This window comes from Peromyscus eremicus, chromosome 8b, assembly GCF_949786415.1.
Source record: "Peromyscus eremicus chromosome 8b, PerEre_H2_v1, whole genome shotgun sequence".
NCBI lineage: Eukaryota > Metazoa > Chordata > Mammalia > Rodentia > Cricetidae > Peromyscus > Peromyscus eremicus.
Window position 1 is genome coordinate 40,377,434 of NC_081424.1, and position 27,564 is coordinate 40,404,997.

Here is a 27,564-nt window from a genome sequence, read left to right on the forward strand (position 1 = left end):
GAATGCTGTCACCTGATTTACTTTTCTACTTTAACCTCTAGAGACAAAGGCTGCATAATCTAATGGGATGTGACAAACATAGATCCCTGTTGTGATGGCTCATATGAGTCATTAGGAACACTTATATATTCTCCATGAGGTTCCCATGAATATGACAACTAAAAGACAAGAGGAAATAGACATTACTGAGAGGATTGGACATGCAAGAGGCAGTGTTTGATAGTAGCCTTATAAGACTTTGTTTATAGGAGATTGAGAAACTATTTCATCATTGTCTTCCTGAATGGTGTAAGGCATTGTCTAAGTTGCTTTTTAATTGCTTTGATAAGAAACTATAACCAAGGCAACCCAAAAAAGAAAGCATTTAATTTGAGGCTCACTGCTCCAGAGGATTAGAGTTCATCACCATCATGATGAGGATCATGGCAGCAGGAAGGCATGGGTGCTGCTGGACATAGCTAGGACCATACATCCTGATGCACACACAGGAAACAGAGAAATAGCCAGCTGGTGAATGACAGAGTCTTTTGAAACCTCAAAGTCCACTCTCTGTGATACACCTCCTAATCTTTCCCATATGTTTTCACCAAGTAGGTACCAAGCATTCAAATATATAAAGCTATTGGGGGGACATTCTCATTCAAACCGTTTCATGTATTAGTGGTTTTGATGAACACCATGCTTAGATGTGATCTTTATAAAGTAGGAGAGGTTCTGGTGGATCTGAATAACTGAAACCTGAATGTAAATGTAAATTTGGCTTTTAAAGAACTAAAGCAATAAAGAGGACACAAGAGAAGGGAAAAGCAGAGCAAGGTGTCCTTGCAGGTCATTTGGAATTAGTCCTAGGCTGGAGTGCCTAATGTAAAAGTGGACAAGAGGCCAAACACTGTCACTTTGAGTTTTTGGAAGACTTTACAACCTGAGCAGCAGCTCACCAGAAAGTATGAATGAAGGAGTAAATGACAAAGTAGTAGAAGTAAACTAGATTAAAGCTTTTCCTTTGAACTGTCACATCCCCGAGAATACGTTGTGTACTTTCTCTGCTATAAGAAAGTATAATGGGGCAGAATTGGACCTTACTGTGGCCAATTGTTGACAATAGGTGAGCAAAAGTTATTGTGCTGGCCCAGAGCATGCCAGAAGAGGACAGCCATATCAAAGAGCAGACATAATCTGCAAAAGCATGGCATTACTCTCTCTGAAGAGGACAGTCTGAATCAGCCCAATCCAGTCAGTCAGGGGTGGAGAGGTGCACAGGAGTCCTGCAGCAGCACTCCAGGATAAGTGGAATGGTTAGTGGAAAGTAATTGCTTTATGGAAGACTAAACGGGGTAGTGCTTTTCTCATCCAAGTTGCTATATCTAACTTTCCCCTTTTGATGAAACAATTGGTGCAAGTAATGAGCTCTTTCCATGTTGCATTGGATCATGCTGATGTTTCTATTTTAAGTATCTCCTTAGCTATCCAACACCAATTTATCACTTGCTTAGAAGGGAAAGCAATGGCATTTCAAGTATGTTGTCCAGTATGTGTAGAAAATTTTTATTGTACAGTATTAACCCTTGAGTGTCTTATAGATTTTGAAAAGTATCTAGAAAAACAATAAAGTATAAACTATAGAATTTGAATGAATGCACCACAAAAGGGTGGGAAAAGGGACTCCAAAGAAGCATAGTAAATTCAGTGAAGAATTGCAAGCCAGGGCTTGAACACCTTATGACTTATAGCCAGTGAAGGCACTGGAGAACCATAAATCATGAAGGATATTGTTACTGGTGTTGTTTGAATATCAGAACTATATGCTAAGTGCCCCTTGTAGAATTCACAACATCTAATTGGCCAACAATATTAGCTGTAGGGCATTGTTGTTGGTTGTTTTCTTACTCTTTTGGCTTTTTTGAGCTCCCCCCACCCAACTCCCAAATAAATCACACTGAGGCTTATTCTTACTTATAAATGCCTAGCATTAGCTTGGCTTATTTCAAGACAGTTTTTCTTAGATTATCCCATCTACCTTTTGCCTCTGGGCTTTTATCTTTCTCTACTTCTGTATGCCTTTCTTTCTTACTCCATAGCTGGTTGTGTACCTGGGTGGCTGGCCCCTGATATCCTCCTCTCCTTATCCTTTTCTAGCCCCTTGATCTTGTCTTCCCAGGTTTCTCTTTCTATTTATTCTATTTGCCTCCCAGGTCTACCTATCTTTTCTCCTGCCTTGCTATTGGCCGTTCTGCTCTTTATTAGACTGATCAAGTGATTTAGACAGGCACAGTAACACAGCTTCACAAAGTTAAACAAATGCAACGTAAAAGAATGCAACACATCTATGCATCATTAAACAAATATTCCACAGCATAAATGAATGCAACACATCTTAAAATTAATCTATAAGTTGCCACATGGCTTGTGGCTTACCGGTATCTTTACATGTTGCTTGTCATGGCGGTGGCTGGCAGCATCTCCCTGACTCAGCCTTCCTGTCCCCAGAATTCTCTTCTCTGCTTGTCCCACCTATACTTCCTGCCTGGCTACTGGCAATCAGCATTTTATTTATACAGAGAGATATCCACAGCATGTAATCTATGCTCTCTTTCTTTTTTTTTCCCTTTCCTTTGTCACAGATTATTAGAAAGGATCTGATTGGCTTTCTATTTCCTTTACTGGACAGTAAGTATTGTTTTGTAAGTCACCGCTACACAGCTTCCCAATTACTACAAAAATATGTTAATAAGTGCTGAGTAGATTCTCAGGCCAAATTTGGCAATATAGCTTCACCAGAACTTAAGATAATGACATATTTTGATTCCATGGTAACTGTTTGCTGTCTATTATGGTTTTACATGCCCTTCATAGTCTTGTATGTTAAAGATATCTCCACAGCTAGTTGAGCTGTTTGGAAGGTTATGCTTTAGATAGAAGAAAGGAAGAAAAAAAGACAAAATACTGGAGAATAATATGTTGGTCAAAATATCATTTTCTAGATATTGCCTTATGACATTGGCTATATTCTGATCATTGACACCATAAATCATAGACAATTTTACTGAGTTGCTGTTGAGCACATTTCAAAATGAGTTCTAAAATAAGTGTTACAAAGATTCTTTGTGTTTAATCACACTTTATCTTCATAATTTTCTAAACTAATACTGAGTTGTGCTGCATTATGGCAATCAGGCTTTCTGACACTTTGTGGTGAATCAGAACCTTGTGGTGGGTGGAATAACTACCCAGTGGACTCTTGGCCTCAGTAGAGCAGACTAGAAAGATTGACTCCTAGAGACTTGGAGAGAGGACGCTTGAGTAAATACAAAAAGTGACTGAATGCTCTATCAGACCTCACCATAGAAGTTTCTTCTTACAGTGGATGATGATTAATACAGAGACAAACAACTGGTCAATGTGTACATAATAAGAGACAGGGAGTGTTGAGCAGTAAGTAGGACATCTATATCACACTGCTTTCCCTCCAAGGATCACAGATCTTGAGGAAGAGGGTAGGGAAAGATTGTGAAAACTAGACATAGTGGATTTCTGCAGCAAAAGTCTTTCCCTCGGATGATAGGACCACTGCACACATGAACACACAACATTGTGACTGCACACATAACATCTGCATAAGAACAGACCAGCCAAAAATCCTAGCATGTAACAGAAAAGGAATTCATGGAATCCCATCTCCCACTGAGGAGGTATTGGAAACTGATGGTTGCTAGGGTAGAGTCAGTTTTCTTCCGTGAAAAGGCCTTCAAAGGCTGCCCGTGCCCAGTATACAGTTTCACACTCATGCATATACAAGCAACAAAAAGTGAACTCAGTTAAGAGAGGGAGGGAGAGAGATGGAGGGAGGGAGAGAGAGAATTTGGAGGAAAACATGAAGGACTAGGGGAAAACTGAAGGAGAGGTTATGAGAGGTGAATTTGATCAAACCACATTTTTTTTGTGTATATATATATATATATATATATGAAATTATCAAATAATTAAAATGTTTAAATTGCAAAAGGTAAAACTGGCCTCTCATTGAAAAAAAAAAAGAAAAAGAAAACAGTAGAATACTGAAAAATTTTCAAAATATATTATTAGTTGACACACAGATCAACAATAGACCTGACATGATGTACTAGAAGTGGAGATAAAAATAAACAACAATTTCAAATGTAATCTTGAGGAGAATTTATATTGTGTTTAAATCAGAAAATATTATGCATAGACTAAATCCTCGGAAGACACAGTATTGACAGTGTTTCCAGCTTATTAAATATTGCATGTGGTTTTCCCTTGTTCAGTTTTTTTATGGACCGAAAGGATAAAAATTATCTATAGTTGCAATGTTCCATGGTATCAAGACGTACTGTACATGAAAATAACTGTTACATGTCAGATTATCAAAGCTTTGCTCCATTTAAACCTATTTGAATTCAAGGCTGTGTTAGACAATAACCAATTTCTAATAAGAGATGAAACTGTCTGCATTCATATTTTTTAAAAACATGGATGTTTTTTCTCGCTCATGGATCATATTTATTTGTTTCAGTCCAATAATTATTTTCATTATTGTTTACATACTCAATTTGCACTTCCCTGTTGCCTTTATGATTAATTCTAAGTAATTTTAAATTTCATTAACTTCATCTTTTTATTGAACACAAAAATACATTATACATTATAAGGGTGGTGAGATATTTGTATTTTTAGAATTTAAAACATAATTCTTTTTATGAGCAGCACATTGGACCAGCAAAGGAAAGTGTAGATAAATAATTTCAATTATAAGCAGAAAAATTAAATGCTGTTTCTTGTATTCCCAAATATATATTCTTTCTATTTCTGACTTCACTTAGAATAAATATCAAGAAGAGATAGCACGTGATTGGTACAGTTAAGAGTCAATGTAATTTAAAGACAATACATGACACACAAGAGCGTGAATACATTTATACAAATTTAGGTGACCATTGACTGGGTAGTGTTTAAAGCTTGGTACGTGAATAGTGCTCAAAAATATTGGTTAATCAAAGCTGTTGAGAAGATTTTATTTTTGTTTTGTCCAAAAGAATACCTGTAACTGTGAAGTACAACATTTCTTGATATTGAAAGACCTTCTATGAACAGAGTAACACTGTAGAAGAGGAGGAGGAAAGATTGCAGGAGTCAGAGGAAGTGGAGGATGCCGGGAGAACATGACCCTCCAAATCAACTAAGCAAGGCTCAAATGGCCTCATAGAAACTGAAGCAGCAAGCATGGGACCTGCATGGGTATACACCAGGTTCTCTACTTATATGTAATGGCTTGGTGTTTTGTGGAACTCTTAATAGTGGGAGCCAGTGTATCCTGACTTTTTTTCCTGTGTCTCAGGCTTTTTCTCCTATTAGGTTGTCTTGTCCAGCCTGAATATGAGGATGTTTGCCTTGTCTTATTGTATCTTGTTTTGTCATGATTGGTTTTTGTCTCTTGGAGGCCTGCTCTTTTCTGAAGGGAAACAGAAGGAAGAGTGGATCTGGGAGTACTGAGGAGGTTAGGTGGGGGGTTGGGAAGAGTCGAGGGAGGGGAAACTGTGGTTTATGGAAGAGGATTCTATTTTACATTTAAAAAATGAAAATAAGTTTATTTTTAAGTTTTCATAAAATACCTGAGCTTGTGAGCTAAAATTTAAATATTCTATGCACATAATAAGAATAGTTATCAAATACAACTTTGAAACTAAAAGAGCTGTAAACTTTACATTGTGAAGGGCATTTTGTAGTTGGAAGTCTTCCTGTGTCCCCCTCGCCCTGCCCTGATCAGTGATTGGGGCAAATCTCTCCCACTCGCATCTCCCAAGTAAAAACACAGAAGCTTATACTAATTATAACTGCTCGGCCATTAGCTCAGACTTATTACTGACTAGCTGTTGCACTTAAATTAACCCATAATTTTTATTTATGTTTAGCCACATGGTTTGGTACCTTTTCTCAGTTCTGCCTTCACATCTTGCTTTCTCTGTATCTGGCCAGCTACTCCTCACTCGGCTCTTCCTCTTCCCACAATTCTCCTTGTCTGCTTACCCTGCCTATACTTCCTGCCTGACTACTGGCTAATCAGCATTTTATTTATCAACCAACCAGAGCAACACATATTCACAGCATACAGAACAACATTCCACAGCAGCATCTTCTTAAAATATCCACAGAATTAAGCTTCCTCAAAATAAAAGATTATGAGCTAATACATTGACCCACCTTCATAATTATGATTTTAAATGAATTATAGCATATATATTCACAGCGTTCCTTACAGTGGACTTGATAATAAAAGAGATGTTGCTACATCTTTCATTAGCCATATTGTGTATTGTCCATATACATCTATATACCTTCTCTGGTCTAGATTTCAAAAAAAGCTACCACAGGGTGGTGATAACAGAAATATTCACAGTTTTAGTCCAAAAATAAAATTCCAGAAATTTTGTTTCTTGTAAAAGAATCAATAATTGGCAATGGCGGTATATGAAGAAGCTGTTTGCCCTTGGTAGGTTTCCCATGAGACAGGTTTGCCACCAAAAGGAGTTGATGAAAACCCCAAGATACGAAGTACTTCAAGTGCAAGTCTCCCAGCAGAATACAACAGAAATTGACTTCAGATTTTAGAGTAGCTTAATTGGATATAATTTCCATTCATGAAATGCACTCATCATAAGAACTCCATTATTAATAAATTAATAGATCACAGAATCCATTTAAAAACTATTTTAAAATAGTTCCATCGCTCAACGAAAATTCTTCAGATCCATTTAAAATGAGTCTCCATCCTAGGGAACAACTGCTTTGTTATCTTTTTTTCTTCAGATTTGGCTTTTCTGGTAGTTGAAGTTAAAACATAAAAAACTGAGTGTGTACAGATATTGCTGCATAGCAAAATGTTTTAGACTTAGCAACAATTATGACTACTAATACTACAAAGCTTCTGGGACTAAGGACATGGCTCGGTAGATACACCGCCTGCTGTGTGTGTGTGGGACAGAGTTGGACCCCCAGCTCCAAGTGAATGCCAATCAGGAAAGGCAGCTAGCCTGTCATCCTAGCATTCTGGAATGAAGACAGGAGATCCCAAAGCAAGCTGACTAAATAGACTAGCCTAAAGAGTGGGCCCTGCATTTGAGTGGCAGGCACTGTCTCAATTTACAAGGAGAATTATTGAGGAAGATACATAATGTCAACCTCAGGCTCTCACACCCAAGTTCACATTTACCCCCACATATATGCACTCCACATGTACACATGAGTATACACATCTATGCACATACCACACACATGATGAACATAAAAAGAAGAAAGCTCCTATGAACTCAGGTCTTTGTATGGACATTTTCATTTGTTTGTTTTTGCTTTTCTTGGTTTAATGCCTAGGAATAGACTTGGTAGGTTGTATGGTTGAGTCATATTTAACTTCAAATTCACCCTCAGTATTTAGTAGAGGAGCTGCATCATTTTACTGCATCAGTGTCCATATGCGGATTCCAGTTTTCCTCCTTCTTGCCATTTCTTGCTGTCTTTTGATTATATCCATCCTAAAATTTGGCTTTATTTTATGCCTCGAACAACTAGTAATAACATTAAACATATCTTCACATGCTTAGTGACTATGTATATACCCTCTCAGAAGAAATAAATGTCTTTTCACGTGTTTACTTTCAAATGATTTATCCAGTACCTAATTTTACAATAAGCGTGATGTGTAGATATCTGATGTTAACGAAAATTAGCAAGATGCAGAAATACAATTATCACATGTGTTCTTTAATTCACAGCATCTAAATTAAAATATAAATACAAAAGGAGAAAAGGACGTTTTAAAAGGGAAGAGGATCAATGGGAGTGGGGGAGGGCAAGAGAGGGTGATGGTGGGTGAACGTGACCAAAGTATATCATATACTTTTATGAAACTACTGCGATATTGAAACCATTATTTTGTATAGACATTTAAGGAATTGCTCAACATCCTTAGCCGTCAGGGAAATGCAAATCAAAATGACTCTGGGATACCATCTTACACTGGTCAGAATGGCTAATACCAGTTCAGCTTTTTATGACACTAATCAGGTGCCTCAGGCAGGCAAGGTGAAAGAGCAACACCTCTTTACATAATTAAACATAAGTAAATGTGACACATCTTTACATAGTTAAAATAATAATCCACAACATTAAACCATGTGAGTTTATTTAATGGTTCATACAGATTATAAATGAAATTATAAAATGGGAATGAATTTGAGCCTATTTAAGGGCTTATGCATAAATTCTTAATTAATTGACTAAAGTAATGTTAGCAAACTATTATTTACTAACTTTTAATTAAGTTTTATTTCAAGCAAAAGAAGCTAAGTAATTTGAAACTATAAAGTATGAGCTAAAACCTGTGAGTTTTAAATCTATCATATAAAATGTCTAGTAGTAAATGTCATACCTGAAATGAAATTTGCCCATCATGTTTCACAAGGTATCTGCTTTTAACTTTGAAATGATTGATTTCTCATACTTGTTAATCACTGGCAAAAAAATCAAGGATGTCTTATATGTTAAGTAAGTGCCATCTTGCTCCAAACTTCCCCATTTGCCATTCCTCTATTATATTGAAAACACACCCCTTCCATCCAGCAAGACATCCATGCTTTGAGTTGTCCTATTCCATATTATCCTGGATGTTAATTTCTTAGCATTGTTAAATGCATAAAATGCAATCTCATCTCAACTACTTCATCAAGGCAGACTTTCCATCTAGTTTGATAGAGGGGAATAGAGACAGTTTGGTCATGTGTTAGGTAGACTAATTCAGCTAACAGTGTAACTAGCTAACAGTTCATTTCCTTGTTGCAGCAGTGCAAAACTTAAACTGATACACTTGGCTTGCTTGTATAATTTATTTTATTTAATATATGCTTAGAAAGAAAGTGAATAAATTAATGCCCCATAAAACAAACTGACAGGAAAGGACTCTTGGATTATAATGGGTCAAATGAAGAGTAATGAGGAAGGAAGGAAGGAAGGAAGGAAGGAAGGAAGGAAGGAAGGAAGGAAGGAAGGAAGGAAGGAAGGAAGGAAGAAGGAAAGAAGGAAGGAAGAGAGAGAGGGGGAGTAAAGAAAGGAAGGAAGAGTAGGGTTAATGAGTATCCTATTTACATAATTTTCAACCAGCCCTTTCTCTGTCCCAGCTCCTTCCATGCCCCTGTACAAGCTCTCAAATTCATAACCTCTTCTTCTTTGCTGATTATTATTACACAAAGATAAGTAGCATTAGACAAACATATATATGTAAATAAAATCTGCTGAGTCAATTTAGTGTTCCTTGTATGTATATATGCTTGGAGATGCCACTTCATATTGCATAACCTATTATGGTCTCATATCTGGAAAATTACTGGTTCTCTGTGCATCAGCAGCCATTAATTGCCTGTAGATCTTCACCTAGGGGTGGAGGTTGATGAGTTTTCGTCATCCATGTTGGCATATCAACTGTTGGTCTTTGTGCAGTTCTTGTTCAGATGGTCATATTGTAAAGATTCTATGGATAAAGCTCCCTGTCTGACATAGAAGGCTCTATATCACAGCAGACATTATGATCCTCTGGCTTTTGAAATCTGTCTTCCTCCTCTCCTGTGATATTCTCTGAACCTTAGGTATAAGGGTTACATACATGGACCAGTCATAGATTTCTGTAAAGGTCTCCATCTGCTGAAAAAAAGGAAGTTCCTTGATGAGTGGTAAGAGCTACATTTATGTGTGGATATAAACATCGGTATTCAGAATGCAGCTGGAGTCATAGTGGTTTAGGAAAGCAACAGGAAGTTTTCCTCTCGAGTCAATGACCTCACCATGTCATGGATAGCTAGCAAGGTTTACAGTAATAGGCATAAATTCCCTCCCATTGAATAATCTAGAAATCCAATTGGATAGCTGTTAGTTATCCCAAGGCTCGGAAGAGTTATAACTTTTATAACCATTTAAATTAGAGTATCACAGAGGGTTGAACAACCTTATGTCCAGTTTTTCATAAAACAGGATTTGATAATAATGCTGAACAAGTACAGGTGGCATGGGTCTACAGCAGTGAAGTTTTGATTGATGCTGTGGATCTCTTGTGGTGCTGCTGAAGAAGCTACAATTCAATAAATTTGAAGGAAGAGAAGTGGGCTGAATGGTTGTCAGTCAGGCAACATTTGCATGATTTACTTTGCTCCAGGAAAGCTTGCTAAGAGGGATTATAGGAAAAGGTAATCAGGAAACAACTCTAATTTTTTGGCCTTCTATAATTCACAAACAAATTTCAACTGAACTGAAATTAACCAGCAACCCCCATCTTCTTTTAAAGTGAACTATCATAATTATTATCTTGAATATACTTCTATCAATTTAGGTCTGTGTTTCTCAACCTTCCTAATACTGCGACCCTTTAATACAGTTCATCATGTTGAGGTGACCCCCAACCATAAAATTATTTTGTTACTATTCCATTACTGTAATGTTGCTACTGTTAAGAATCTCTGTGCAAATTTCTTTGGAGATAGAGGTTTGCCAAAGGGGTTAAGACCCTCAGGTTGAGAACCTCTAATTTACAAGATTGCTTCAAAAATGTACACTAAGGACAGGGAGATGAATGGATGGATAGTTAGCTAGAGAGATGGTTGAAGAGAAAATAGATAGATAGATAAACAGACAGGCAGACAGACAGATAAGCACAAGTATTTGGCTTTACCCTTTCCAACGTTTTAATTCAGAATCAATTATCACTGTTTTCTCAATTTTTATGCTTTTTGAAAATAACATTTAATGCTTCAAATATTTATCTAGTACCAGCTTTGATGAAAAATGAACAAATGGTGACACTTAGCTCTTTCTTCAGGTACTCTTTTCCTTGTATCTTTGCGTACATGTCTTCTTACAATATTTCAGTTTGGGTTGATGGGTGGTTGCACAATAGGTTTTTGTGATTGTGAAACACGTCTCAACTTGAATAGACTACAGTACCCAGACATTTTGCTTAAACTCCACTCTAGGTATAGCTGTGAAGGTGATTTTCAAATTTGTTTTGCATTCTTGGGAGAAACTAATTGCTCTCTTGAAAATTCATGGCCTCATACAATGAAATGTATTACTAGAAAACATTCCTTAGAAGAAATTAACCTCAAAACTGCCCTATAGATAGGAACCCTACCTGATTTTTCACCTTGCTTCCCTGTAGAATTAGGACACGACAATGTCACCTTCTATGATGATCATCATCCTGACAACCTGCCCTATAAAGGTCAAAGCTGATATAAGCATAAACATGAGAACTAAGCAAATTCCCCAAGTAAAGCTCATTCTCTCTACATGAGTGATAGGAAAGTAGAGGAAAACAAATCTGCTGCCTTTGTCCCTCTGAAGAGATGTTAGCTGGTAGAGTCTACTGTGAAGGAAGCAGCAAATCTGTTTAAGAAGCCATTGGTTTTGTTGTTGTTGTTTTGTTTTTTAAAGTAAAAATCTTAGACAAAGAAAAAATTGTCCTCCCAGTTTCCTTTTCTGAGAAAATGGCCAAGTCATCATATGTACCCCTTGAGAGCAGGAATATTCTGGCTGCTAAAATACTAGAAATAGTTCAGACATTTCCCAACAGATTGTCATTGTTAGTTTTTGTCAAGTTGGTGTAAACCTATACATACCTGGAAAGAGAGAATCCCAATGAGTGTATCTGTAGGTATTTTATTAATTATTAATTGACATGGAGAGTACAAAGCACTGTGGGTAGTAGCGTCCTTGGGTAGGTAGGACCAGACTATATGAGAGGCATCTGAATAAGACAGGGGAGGCAAACCAGTAACCAGTATTCCTCCCCAATCTCTGCTTTATTTCCTGCTTTGGCTTCCTTTAAAGGTTAATGGAAACCTGTAAACGAAAATAAACTTCTTTCTTTCCCATTTGCTTGTGGTCAGTGTTCTATCACAGCAACAGAAAGCACATTAGGGTAGCAGCCTTCCCAGAACTATTCATCTCAGTATTCTAATATGAATGGATTTATTAGGAGAGCAAGATTCAAGTGATCACTCACATTGGGAGATTGCCAGAAACAGGGTCTGAAGCTGCTACCTAGTGTCTCCAGACTTCCTGGAAATCAAGCCGGGCTGAGATGGAAGATCCTGGATGATAAAGTCAAGAAACACACTGTTCTGCTACTCAGTTAAATGAACAGTTTAGCTTATGATAAAATACATAGCCCTATAAGATAATTTAAACTATTAATTAAATTTGTTCCTTGACAATTCTGTACATGTTCGTAGTATATTCTAGTTGCTCTCATACTCATACTCCTTCCTTCCCTATGTCCTTCTTATCATTGCCAACCCTTCTGCCCCCATATTTATCACTAATCCCTTTCCTATGTTCATATCTTTCTATTTTGTGACACACCAACTCTAACCAGGGCCATCTGTGTAACCATGATACACAGTAAATTTCACTGTCCATAACTAAGCCTTTAATTCAAAAAGTCATCATAAAAGAAGTAAATTCATCATATTACAGTGACATTTTAAAATACATTTTGGTAGTACTTTACTATGTACCTAGTAAAAGATGGTTGCTGCAAAAATTACCAATGTCATTGTCCAACATGACTGTGTCACACAGTAGATTTTGAATACTAATAATCTGTAGTATAGTATTAGGAGAAAAAACTCACAATTCTTCTCAGTGCAAGAATATTGCAATTAAAGCCACTAAGACACAGCATAAGCTGTCTGCACAGTAGTCCACTCAAGTTGAATATTAAATATATGTACATGAAAGACTCCCTAGGGATGATGAGCTTTTTAATCATAGTGTTTGACTTTCCATAGCTGATTTGTTGCTCCCTGGATGGCAGGAGGATGGACTTAAGAAGCACATTTTTCCCTAATTTCTTGATAAGCACTACTATCAGCCTGACAGCCTGGACTGATTAAATATCGCTATTCACATGCAGACATTACCACTGCCTTTAAGAATCTGAAGCTAAAATTAAATGTAAATTAACATAGACCCTAACTCTTCTTCAGCCTCTTTCCTTTCTGGTAATCATGGTAAACTAGGAAAGACAATGCACTCAGAAATCACACACTTTTTACTATGTCAGTCCATTAGAGGCTGATGTAGTCTGTCATCCAGAGGATAATACCAAAGCACATTCAAAGCAGGATAAAATAAAATTGAAAGTAAGGAATATATAAAAGATTACATGCTTTTTTAGAAAAGGAAATCTGGAAGCTTAAAGGGGTAAGAGAAAAACAACCTTGTCATTGAGGACTACTTTAAGCTGGGTAGACAGAAAATCTAGATCAGAATTGTGGTCACAAAGATGTGAAACATCTGGTGTGAGCTATTCAGACATACAGCTGACACAATTAGAATATGTAGCATTTTTCAGGCATGTCACAGAGTCCTGGAGATCCTGTGAGTAACCTGAAGGCCACGTTAGGTGTCTACTGAGAGTCAAAGTTCATCAAGAGTCCTTGCAAGGCCTGAGTAGGGAATGGAGGAAAACTGATACAGCTGTTGTAAACACAGAGAAGTGATTATTAAGGAAGGTGGCTGGAAGCTGGGATCAGGCCAGCACAGAGGTCTTTTAGGGAGTGTCTTTCTGCTGGTGCTGCAGTACAGATACTGCCTGTGCTTTTGCCTGCTCAGTGGATACAATCTGTGAGGCCATACTGTTTTCTGACAATCTTACTAAGTTTGGGTGATCAGTTTGCTTTCTGCAACACTCAAAAATGTGTTTCTCCCTGTCTACTCTTCCCAGAGTGCAGGTCATTTTTCAACCTGTCTGAGGTACATGTTCTGAACATCAGGTATTATTTTGATAGGTCTTTGCAACACCTTTAAATATCTGTTTTAATTGCATTAAATGTCCCCTTCCAAAAAAAGCCAACATTCTTTAGAGTAACTCAATGTCCATAATCACATTATATTTCTGGTGTCAGTTTTCATTTTTATGTTTTATCTCTCTTCATTTGTCTCATCATACCTTTGCTATCAACACATGAACATCCCCATAATTTTTATGTTTAAAATAAAGTATTCATTTCCTATTCACTTGGGTCTCCATCACATTTACTTTTTCCATCTCTGGTTTCCCATATGAGCCAATGTCACTATGGTATCCTTTAGTTATATCTCATGACTGGTAAGTGAGAATTGAGAGTTTGGTAGTGTTATATAGTATACATTCAGAAAAATGCAGGGATCTCTAAACCCGTTCCCATCAAGCGCGCGCGCACACATACACATACACACACACACACACACACACAAATGTTATTGATAAAAAAGCTCTACTACAGAAATAACAAAATCTTTTTTTAAGTTATTTAGATTTTTAAAGTAGATGAAAGAAAATGAAGTGACTAAATGAGAATAAAGTAGCATGCAGATTTAATAAACTGATTAGAGTAAGAAATTTGTACAAGAAATTGAAATGTTGCTTTCTACTTCTTTCGCAAATTAAAATTCAGGGATTTTACAGAGTGTTTCTAAATGAGAGCAGCATGGTTTTTTTTCCAGAATTCTGGATGAGCCCATCATGTTGTTTGTTAATATTTTCCTCCTGGATGTTTCATTCAAACCTTTGAGCAGCATTCCCAAGCTAAAATTATGATTCAATCCCCATGGAAAAATAGGAGGTCCATTTCCCTCCATTCTCTGCCTTTACAGTTGTCAGATACAAGTTCACCTGCAGTCTTGACTGACAGCAATGAGTAGCCCCACCCCAATAGACTATAAATAGGGTTTTCAGATTTATCCAATAAAAGAAAAAAAACATACCTACTAAGTTTCAGTTGAAGATGAACAGCACATGCTGTTACATCATGAGTATGTTTTTAAATATTGCATTGGGTCATATTTTCATTAGTTGACTTTAGACTTCACATATATTCCTTTCCCCACTGAGTATAATCATCAAGAAACAAAAAAATAACAAAATACTCTTTCTGATGTGATATCATCAAAGCCATAAAAAAAACGGTCATTACATCATTAAATTTGCAGGTAAATAGGTGCAACTAGAAAAAATTGATTGAGGTAACCCAGACCCTGAAAGACAAATATGATATGTATTCACTTTTAAGTGGATATTAGCTGTTAAGTAAATGATTATCAAACTACAATCCAAAGATCCAGAGAGGCTAGGTAAAGAGGAGGAATATAGGGGCAAAGCGTGGGTCTCCCTGGGAAGGGGAAATAGAATAGATTCTGAGGATGGACTGGAGATGGGTAGGACATGAAGGATGTTGGGGAAGGCAGTGCATGTAGAGACAGCTGGAATTGGGGGGCATGCAGGGGAATATATGATAAACCTAGTACAATGAAAACTTCCTAGAATCTCTAAGGGTGACCCTAGTGATGACTCCCAGTAAACAGAAGATGTGAAGTCTGAACTAGCCTTATTCTGTAGCACGGCAAGGCTTTCAGTAGTGGGACTCAATTACATTCTGTTTACTTGTTGGCTGAAGAGGTCCCATGAAGATCTCTAAACAACCTAGGCTGATGCTCATTGAACATAGAGAAGTCGAGCTGGTACAGACTTGGAGCCTTCACCCCTATGTTCTAGTCTCTTTGGCTTAAGAAGGTACTCTGAAGTCTATTGAAAGAAAAACCTGGATGCCAATCAAGGCACAAAACCCTCAACCTACAATCTATCCTGCCTGCAAGATGTGCTGGGGCAATGGTAGAGCAGAACTTCTGGGAGTGGCCAACCAATGTCTGATTTAACTTAAAAAAAAAAAGCCTATGCCTGACACTGTTTAGATGGCCAGAAACCAGAGACTGGATTGCCCAGAGACCTATGGTAGAACCAAATATGACTGGTCTTAAAAAAAGTCAATTAAATGATTCCTAATGATATCCTGTTATACTCATAGATTGGTGCTTTATCTGGTGTCATCAGAGAGGCTTTTTCTGGCAGCACATATGAGCAGGTACAGCGAGCCACAGCCAGAGATTATGTAGAGAGTCTAAATTGGAGGTCTCCATTGAGTCCCTACCCTTGCACCCCAGGATTCCTGTAGGAGGAAAGACTATAGGAGTCAGAGGGGATGAAGAACAACAAGAGAACGTGCCCACTGAATCAATTAAGCGGAGCTCACATGGGCTCACAGGGACCAAAACAGCAAGCCTGTACCATGCATGGGTATGTACCAGATCCTCTGCGTATATGTTCTGACTGTTAGCTTGGTGTTCTTGTGACACTCCTAACAGTGGGAGTGGGGGCTGTCTCTGACTCTTTTGCCTGCTCTTGAGACCCTTTTATTCCTATTGGGTTACCTTGACCAACCTCAATATATGGGCATTTGACTTGTCTTATTATATCTTCTTTTAGTCTTTTTGTCATCTCGTGGGGACCTGCTGTTTTCTGAAGATGACACAGAGTAAGGGTGGATCTGGAGGAGAGGGGAGATGTGGATGAGCTACGAGGAATGGAGGATGTGGAAACTGTGGTTGGGGTGCATTATATGAGAGAAAAATCTATTTTCAATTTTAAAATGTTCACAAAACAAACAAATAATACATAAGGCCAGACATGTTGGTACACACCTGTAATTCCAGAACTCTATTACATGAAGCAGTATCATTACAAGCCTAAGTCCAGGGCTGGGCTACATAATCAATTTGAGGCCATCCTGGGATAATGAGCAAAGTGTCTAATGACTTTTTAATAAAACAAAGCTTTTCTAAATACAAACAATGTTCATTAAGAATACTGCAATTATCCCTATGCATAGTTTGGAAAGCCTATAAGTAAAATCAATTACCCAGAAAATACATAAGCTAGTAATCTCTCACCAAAAGTTTTTAAAGTAAAAACAAAATATAGAATGGGTTTATGATTTCACCTAAAGTAGATTCTATAAAATCATGACATAAATGGCTCCCAATAAAAACACATTTAGTCATATAAGAAGATTATAGTTATCACTTAGGTATGTTATTGGAGAAATAAATGTCCTGAACAAGAAAACATAGTGGAAGAGAGCCCCAACTTTACTTTTCTCAGCCTTGCTCATGTTGGCCCATCTCAGTCAGGTTTATGGGTGGGAGAAAATCGCACTGTGCTTGTCTGCTTCAGAGGCAATAACTGCTCAAGCAGAAATGGGGGAAACAGTCAGTGCTCAGCAAAGAGAAAAGCTGAAGAACACAGGCCAGGCCTTGAAACTCAGAAGTCTGCTGTGATGTTCCCCACACCTGGTCCAGTCTAACGACAGGCTGAGACAAGATATGAAAGACTATCCTGCAACTATGAGGGCCGAATGAGAAGACTTCCGTTTTTCTGGTAAGTGTACTGCCAGGTTTCTGAACAGAACAGTGAGAGTCACACAGAGCTCATTTATACTTTGAATGGATGAGTCTGTAAACAAATATTCTGAGATAAGTGAGAATTTTATCATAAGGGCACAGAAACGAGATGTAGGTTAGACCAGGGTTTGGTAGTGGTGGTGGTGGTGGTGGTGGTGGTGGTGGTGGTGGTGGTGGTGGTGGTGATGCGTGCATGTGTGTAGGAAAATTAGCCTCTAACATCACAACTTCCTATTATTACACTATTTTCCACACTGGTGATCCAAAATAAATCTATAGGTAACCTTTGATAACTAACCAGAGTCTCGTGTTGGTAGCAGTTATAAGGTAAACATTAAACAATCAATGTTGTTCCCAAGAGTGGCACTTAATTTGACTTAAAAAAATGTCTTCAATAATTCATTCATACTGATCATTTTTGAAAATCATCCCATGTTGTACCAGAAAAGGTGAGGTGGAATTGGATAAAGGAACCGGAAATAACTAAATAGAGATATTAGAACTGGGTGCTCCACAAATGTATCATTATTAAAAATTTTAAATCAGAAGTTATATATATATATAATTTTAGTTTTATGTGTACGGCAGTTTTGTCTGCTCTTATGGTTCTGTACCACGTGCATGCACTGCACATGGAGGTCAGTGGACGGTGTTGTATCCCCTGGATCTAGAGTTACAAATGGTCATAAACAGCCATGTGAGCACTGGGAAACAAACTTGCCCTTAATCCCCAAACCATCCCTCCAACCAGAAGTGAGACTTTTCTCCAACCAGAAGTGAGACATTTCTAATAACATAGAGTTGAAAGTACTCAGTAGATGCTGCATATAGATTTATGTTTCCTCAGAAAATGCATGTGTTGAAATTAGAATCCTTACTATATTGGTATCTGAAGATAGGCCCTACGATGTATCATGCCACTAGGGTGGATCTTTCATAGAACCAATACTCATATAAATAATGTGATTTTTCTCTCTCCTCTCCCTTCCCTCTCCTCCCTCCATTCATCCTCTACTACTTTCTTTCTTTCCACCTTTCTCCTGCTCTATTCTCTCTCCCTCTCTCCACGTCATGTGAGCAGCATAAATAAGGCAGTAGCTTTGAAAACAGAGACACAGACCACACCAAAAAGTGAGCCATGCTGCCATCCTAACCTCGGACTACAATCCTCCAGAAATGCAAGAAGTGTATATTTGCTTTTTTATATATGTTTTTGTGCACAGACTTTTTAATGAATATGTCTTACAAATACACTGGAGTGTCATGATGCACTGCCTGCATCGAATACAATTCTGAGCCACAAGTCTGCACAGTTTTTTGCAACTGGACCTGTGATAAAAGAACTATTTATCTTGCCTTTATTTTTTACTATGATTCCTGCATCATCTTCAAAATAAAAGAAAAATGTTGTCAAATTACCACTGTTCTTTTCTTAATTTTGGTCTGTTTTTCTTAACTGTGGCCATCAACATGTTGCCCACAACAACAGCAATAAGTCTGTTCAGCTGCCCCTTGACTCCCTTCACAGAGATGATATGCATTTTTTTTTTGCTACAGAATTGTGAGCACAGCTGATCACAGCTTTTATTAGAAGATCCAAGGAAAAACAAAATTTCACTCCAGATGACGCAACATGTCCTTGCTTCAAGATCTTGAGTGCCCAGAAAGAGTTAGGAAAGTATTTTTGGTTTATAACTACCTTACTTTTGGTAATTCTCTTATAATAGTCTGAACAAATACTGCAAATAACCCTGCAGAAATATAGAATCCTTTCTAGAAACATAATTCAAACAATAATAGAAAGAAACCTTTGAAGTGTTGTGAGTAGATGAGAAATGCTGAACTACACAGCTGCCATCATTGGACTCTGTGAACTGACGTGAATTCAACCAAGTTCAAATCAATTGAAAATAAATTAGGAAAGGGGAAAGAAGACATAAAATATGTTGAAATTTTCAGAAGACATAAAGTATGTGAAAGAAAATAATCACATACACACAATGATTCTGCAAAAAAAAAATCTTTCTTTACAATTCAAAGATATTTTACTCATTAATGATATGTCATTCTGTGTGATATTGGTGTAAAAAGATGGAATAATCAAGCCATAAGCAGAGAATCCCCTCGGTATGTTGTTGGTTAATCCAAGCATGATGTGAAACATTGGACAAAGATCTGTCTGGAAATAAAACACAAAAGACAAAAGCATGAAAAGGAATGAGATGAAAAGTTATGGAACAACTAACCAGAACATGAATAAGGTTCCACATATCTATCTATCTCGTGGAATCTTATGAAGTCATAAAAAGAAATGAAGTATTGATTCGAACTAGAGCATTGGTGAGTTTTAAAAACACTGTGCTGAAATAATTCACATGTGACTGACCAGAGTGTATGATCCCATTCCTAGGAAATTACCAGTATAGGCAAACCCAAATGGACAGAATACAGACTGATGATTTCCCTGGGCTGTAGTGGGGAGAAATGGGGTGATGTTATTCAGTATGATTTTGAAGGTGGATGATGAAATATTACAAAATGTCATCCTAGTCACTGATGTACAACCTTTTAAGTTAAAAGTTACTAAACTGTACACCATAAAAATAAATTCTACAGTATATAAATTAAAACTCAACAAACTGTCAAGATACATATTCACACTGTGGACTTTTATATCATCTCTCCTAAACTAAATAAAAAAAATAACCTTTACCAATGGGCTACCAGAGGTATTCATCATGGATTTCAAGGTCCCACACCATGTATTTTACAAAGACAAGAGGGCAGAAGGTTGTAACCATGGGTTGTGTTAAAGATACTGCTCTTCTATTTACAGGAAAAAAACAAAGTAAAAAGAAGAAGAAAGATGACAAGTAACTTTCCCACATTGTAAGTAAACAGACTTTAAATAAAGTGTTTTCAAAACATGAGCATTGGTTTGACTTATCTATAAAATGCAGATTCTTCTGTGCATTTGCCCTTCACAAGTTATTACTCTTCTCAAGTTCTTCTTGGTCTTCATCTGCATATCCTGAATGAGGGAATGTGGACCCATTATCGTGGAAATGATTAGAAATTGATCTTTAGTGTACCTCTCACTTTAATTAGCTTGGCTGAAGCAATTATCTGAAAAATACCCAAAGCAGCATTTGCTTAGGTACAGTTAGGGGACTCTGAACTCGGGCTGTTGATCTAATCTCCAGTTGTGTGTGTGTGTGTGTGTGTGTGTGTGTGTGTGTGTGTGTGTGTGTGTGGTTTTTGTTTGTTTGTTTGTTTGGGTTTTTTTGTTGTTTTTTGTTTTGTTTTGGTTTGGTTTTTTTATACCAGGAAATTCAATTGTTTCATTGGAATTTTTTAGTATGATTTGAAGAATCTGACTGACAACTTAGGAAGCATTACACTTACATCAAAAAATGTTATCTTGACTATCTGGTAGGGATACAGTAAAATTACAAATGCATTACTTTACTTCCGCTATTAAATCTGCAATGATTTAAGAACAAGAGAAACCAAAGGACTTAATTTAACAGATTCATGTTCTATAAGTAAGTGAAGTCCCAATAACGAAATTTAGAATTGTGCTATTCATAATTCACATGTCTTTGTTACTCATGGCCACTGCATGGTAAAATCACCACTGTCCATAAAGTACCTTCAATCTCTAATATAATCCTGAGACCATCTATGCCAGAAAAAATAAAGTATATGGGATATCTGAGGTAAGAGATACTACAGTAAACATTTTCATCATAAAGGAATTAAGTGAATAAAAGTTACTGAAGTTACTGAAGGGTTGACCCTAAGCTCCACCATCCAGAAGGCCAGTAAAACACAGCAGAAATGAAAACTGGAGAGACTGCCCACGTTGAGGCCTCCCTCCAATCCCGATCTTCATTAGGAAAAAAAGACATATCAACCACTGCCTCATGGTAAACCAGAGAAGGGAAATGGAAATTTACTTTACTGACAATTTTCACCAGCAGGAACACCCTAAAATTACATGAAGTTATCTTGTTTTCTTACTTTATCTTTCCAAATTCTGTCTTATAGATTCTACGTGAAGATTTGGCTCATGCTCAGTACCTTCACTGAACATGGATAAAGGATAAAGAAAATCTTTCTTTTTCTCAGCTGTTATAAACAGGAAGTTGGAATGAATAATGAGGATTGCAATGCAGAATACCTCTTTGCTCTCACTTAGGAGATGGACATTTCTCCCTGAGCAATGACATCAAGCATCAGAGTCTCTTCCCTCTAGATTCCTCAGGTAGCTCTTTACTGGCCGCCCACAGAATCAAACACACCCTTTGGGCCTATGACAGCTCAGGATCGCCGGGCCCACTCAGGGATCTTTCTAACAAAATGATAGGGGACACACCGCATTTCCACATGAAGTGCTAAACCAATGGCTTTGTTTAATGAGCTACTAGTATCATTGTGTATACATGAAGACATATTTATTCAAAGTGAAAGAGTGAAATGGAGACAAAGTAACTTCTACTTACTGCTGAAATGCAATCTTCATGAATTCAGGAATATTTTTCAATAGATATGTTCCAACTGACATTTTATTCAGTTGCATCCATATTATGTGTAAATATTTATATAAATAATGTAATTATAAATAGTACACAACATTACATACTGAATATAACATATTATATTATGTTATATTATATTATTATATTATCTATCATTGTGCCAGTAAGTTTTTGTCAACTTGACAGAAGCTAGAATCTTCTAGGAAGAAGGAAAAACAAACAAAAAATGCCTCCATTAGATTGGCCTATAGGAAAATCTCTGGGTCATTCTCTGGATTAATGATCAATGGAGAAGAGCCCAGGCAACTGTGGTCCTTCAGTTAGGAAGGGTCTTCCAATTTAAGATAGTTGAGTGTCAGTCAGAAAGCAAAACAGTAAGTAACATCCTTCCATGGCCTTTGCATCGGTTCCTGCCTCCAGGTTCCTGCCCTGACGATGAAGTCTCAGTGACTGACTATCATGTGGAAGTGTTAAAACAAATAAATCCTGTAACATGAATTGCTAAACAGTCTTGTTAATTAAAAAAAAAAAACAGAGTCAGATACTGGGGTGAACTCTGAAAGATCACAGAAACAGAACAAGCCACAGCCAACCTCACTTCGAGAACTCCTCATCCAATTCTGTTTCCATGAATCCTGGGACTGAAAGCCTCTGACATCTCACTGGAATAGATCTCAGCTGAACTGCTGCTAAAAAGCTTCTAGTTCCTGGTCCTCATACCTTATATACCTTTCTGCTTCCTGCCATCTCTTCCTGGGATTAAAGGCATGTGTGCTTCCCAAGCAAAGACTTGAGATCTCAAGTGCTGGGAATAAAGGTGTATGCCACCAGTGCCTGGCCTCTATATCTAACCTAGTGGCTGTTCTGTTCTCTGACACCCAGATAAGTTTATTAGGGTACACAATATATCAACCACAAAATCCTTTTCTCTCCAATTTGCTTTTGGCCACAGCAGTAGAAAACAAACTATCATACATATATAGTATATTCTATTCAGTATGTAAGACATGTATTACATATATGTAATTTATATGCTGTATATAAATTTGCTATATATACTGTTTACAGCTAAAATAGAATTTATATTAATTTAAACATAAACATAGTCATAAACATAGATGAAAACAAGTTTATATAATTTAAATATATAAATAACATTTATATAATTTATATATGTATAATTACAGATATAAATATATGTGAATATATCATTATATAAAATATATATATAGAGAGAGAGCACTCAAAGGCACAGACATGTATTTTTTCTTTTTTAAATAATTTTTTCATATAATATATTTCAATCATCTTCTTTCCCTCCCCCAATTCCTTCTGTCTCCCCACCTCCCACTCTAACCAATCTCAGGTTCTCTCTCTCTCTCTCAAAAAAAAAAAATGAAAATCAGAACAAACAAAAAACAACAAAACAAAAAATACAAAAAAGCACATAAAAAATACAGAGCATTTTTATGTTGGCCAGCTACTCCTGAGCTTGAGACCTATCTTGGAATGTAGTTGATTTACACTGTAACACCTCACTGACAAAACTGATTTCCGTCTCCCAGCAGGTATCATGACAACCATGAGGAATTATGAAGAATTGCATGGAGTCCTTTGTGAATCTGGGAAGTTCCCTGCCAACATTTGTAAACTGATGACCACGGGAGCCTGTGGTACAAGGCAGTTCAAACGCAGGAACCTGAAGGAGGTTGGAGGTGGGAGGCACACGGGTGTAAATCACTAATGTGAGTGATAGTGCCCCAGGGCTCAGTGGTCAGATGTTCCGGTTTCAGAGTTAAGGAGAGGATGAATCACACTGCTGAAAAGGAGAGAACTAGTGCTGCTCACCTTGTTTTCTGTTTCTTTTGTTGATACACAAACGGCCACCCCTTGGTAAGCCCAGATGTCTTTAGTCCAACTTCAACTATCATTGAAACACCCCAAAGTTTTATTTGACCTGAGCATCTTCTGCACTAGTCACATTGACACACAGTAAGACTTCACACAGGATAGGTGTCCTTGTGATGCATGAGCTACACTCTTAACCTTGTCCTTAAGTAGTTCTTAGGTACTTTTCTGTCTCTTGAAAGTTAAAGAAACCTGAATAATTAAGGTCCACTCAGCTGCATGACTCCTTTATGTGTCTACTCTGTTCCTTACACATTATGTCATAATGATTATGGGCTCTGACCAAACACTTGTTCAACAAACAGATAAATCAATGATTAGATGAGTGGATGGGTGAATAGACGGATGTTTGCAGAGATAAAATTCTTCAGTAAAAGCTCATTTATTAGAAATATGTGAAAATAGACATTCTTGTATTTATTCCATTGGTGATGATACCATACTGAAAATATTCATTTTTTTCCATAGAAAGCATATTTTTAGAGAGTGGGTTTATTGGTCATCTGAACATGTTTATATCTTACCTTGGTAAAAACAATATCTAGCCGGGCGGTGGTGGCTCACGCCTTTAATCCCAGCACTCAGGAGGCAGAGACAGGGGGATCTCTGTGAGATCTAGGCCAGCCTGGGCTACCAAGTGAGTTCCAGGAAAGGTGCAAAGCTACACAGAGAAACCCTGTCTCAACCCCCCCCCAAAAAATCTACTAATCACATGTAAACATTAACATGAATTGTTTTATTTTTATATTTTTATATTTTTGTATTTATATCATAAGGTATAAACCTTATGATCAATATTTGTAATCAATGTTGTCTGTTTTGTAAGATTTTTAAGAAGAGTATAGAGTATACTTTCCCAGAATATTATAATAAGGCATTTGTAAATTTAAGTTACTTTTACATGTTTATATTCTGTTTTCAATGGCTTTTTTCTCCAATAATATATTCTGAAAATATCATACATTTGTTATAATACTTTTCAACAGTAGGGAAGAAAAATGTCTATCTCACTGGGCTGATTCTGTATGATTTATGTAGTAAATCTCAGTCTTCGCTGCTTCTACAAGTATTAAGATTCGCCGGGTGGTGGTGGCACACGCCTTTAATCCCAGCACTCGGGAGGCAGAGGCAGGCGGATCTCTGTGAGTTCGCCAGCCTGGGCTACCAAGTGAGTTCCAGGAAAGGTGCAAAACTACACAGAGAAACCCTGCCTCGAAAAACCGAAAAAAAAAAAAAAAAAAGATTCTAAGCGATGATTTCTAGAGTTTTAATTATAATAATAGGAAATCGATGTATTATTATATGAAAATAAGCTTTTAAAGCTTGATTGAGAATTATTCAGGAATATGAGGTGTTTGACATTTGCTTATCAATTGAGTTAAGTAATTTGATGAAATAAGATTCCATTAAAATAAATAGGAATACATCTATTTAAAATATATCTTGAGCTGGACATGGTGGCTCACATTTATAATCCCAACACTTGGAAATCAGAGGCAGGACTGTGGAAAGTTTGAGGTCAGCCTGGCCTGCATAGTAAATTATAAGCCAACAGTGAAACTGACTCAAAAAATAAAATTAATATAAAAAAGAAATTTACACATGTGTACGGATATATGTAATATATCTTTACTGATTTAATGATTTTTTTGTTTTGCAACTTTTGATGTGTGATTTACATATACATTGATGTCTTTAAATTGCTTTTTTCAGAGTCTTTTAACGCAACAACAGGAAAAGAAATGAGGACAATCATCTATTGGTTTTCATTATCTTTTGTTCACACATATTTATTGTCAGTACATAATTTTCATTGCTTTTGCATTCAAATGTACTGTTATAATGTTTGTTTCTGACCTTAAAAGCATCATCAGAGCTGAAGCAGTGTGGTGCTGTGCCTTCTGAAATCCAGCACTCAGGTGGCTGAGGCAGGAGGGTTAAGAGATCAGCTCAAGGCCAGCTTGGGCTACATTATGAAACTAGCTTAAAACAAATCAGCAAAACACCTCTACTTTCCAAAATATAGAAAGCTATCATAATGTTTTGCTCTGGGATGTTCTGTATGGCAAATGTGTTGCTCTGATTGGTCAATAAATAAAAGACTGATTGGCCAGTGGCTAGGCAGGAAGTATAGGCGGGACAAGGAGGAGAATAAAGCTGGGAAGTGGAAGGCTGAGTCAGAGAGACACTGCCAGCCACCAGGATGACAAACAGCATGTGAAGATGCTGGTAAGCCACAAGCCACATGACAAGGTATAGATTAATAGAAATGGATTAATTTAAGATATAAGAACAGTTAGCAAGAAGCCTGCCACAGCCATACAGTTTGTAAGCAATATAAGTCTCTGTGTTTACTTGGTTGGGTCTGAGCGGCTGTGGGACTGGCAGGTGAGAGAGATTTGTCCTGACTGTGGGCCAAGCAGGAAAACTCTAGCTACAATGTTTAATTTTTCTTTTAATCTAGTTAAATATTTTAGCCTTTAAAAATGCTTGATATTTTTTTAAAACACACATTTTTTTTTCTTAATGAACAAGGTAGCAAATATAAAAACAGTTTCCATACATCAACTCCAGCAATCCCCATGCTGATTTTCCTTAAACTGTTTCCTTTACTGTTAACATCTTGCAATAGTTTGATAGAGTTGTTATAACTAGTGAGCAAATGTGGGATCATGATTAACTAAATTTTACAGTCTGCATGAGTATTTCTTTTTTTTAATAAATATTTTTTTCCAGTCAGAAGTTTTTAATATTTGTCCAAGTTGTGAAGTGATGCTTTCTTCTTTTCCTTGTTCATTGCCTACAATACAACGTTATAAATACTGAGAAGTTATATTGGCATGAATATTACTTTACAGAAGAAAATCACTATAAATTATAATAAGAGATTTTTTTTTTTGTAATGAGATACAGCAGAACCATAAGGAAAAGGTTGACTTATATGGTGATGAATTGCTGTTGCAGGGAGCAAAAGCAACATTTATATATGAACTCCTTATATCAAGTATCTCATTACACTACTTTCAATACCTTTGCTATCCAAAAAAAAAAAAACTAACATAAAACACATGAAGAATTATCATTTTCAACATTAACTTAATAAATATTTTTATGTTGTAATTAATTTAATTTTACATATCAGCCATGGATTCCCCTGTTCTCCCTCCTCCCATCCCCCAGCCTCCCACCCCCAATCTACTCCCCATTCCCACCTCCTCCAAGGCAAGGTCTCCCCTGGGGATTCAGCCCAGCCTGGTAGATTCAGTTGAGGCAGATCCAGTCCCCTCCTCCCTGCACGAAGGCTGAGCAAAGTGTCTCAGCATCGGCCGCAGGCTCCAAAAAGCCAGCTCATGCACCAAGCACAGGTACCGGTCCCAGTGCCTGGGGGCCTCCTAAACAGTTCAAACTCATCAAATTAGTATTTCTATTGACAGGCCACGTTCATAGATTGAGACAAACTTATAACGTCATATACTGCCATTGACGTCCATACACAACATAATACTAGTTGCAAATGTTTCATTAAGGATCGCCTGTGTATTAGCTGATGAACCCTTCTTCCCTTTCACCTCCGAATCCATTGTAACACTGATCCTTCTCTTGTCTCCATAGTTTCACCTTTTTAGGACATCATTAAACTGCAATCAAATATACAGTGTGCAGACTTTTGATAGTGGCTTCTTTACTTACCCCTGTGCATTTAAATGTCCTTAACGTCTCCTTGTGGCAATTTCATCAGTCCCACTTGTTTATACTGTAAAACAAGTTTTATTCCAAC

At 37.1% G+C, this 27,564-nt stretch overlaps 1 pseudogene; it reads right to left on the reverse strand.

Moving 5' to 3' along the window:
* Positions 1–18,598: 18,598 nt before the first annotated feature.
* Positions 18,599–20,392, reverse strand: LOC131918376 (large ribosomal subunit protein uL14-like; annotated as a pseudogene).
* Between the last annotated feature and the right edge of the window lie 7,172 nt (positions 20,393–27,564).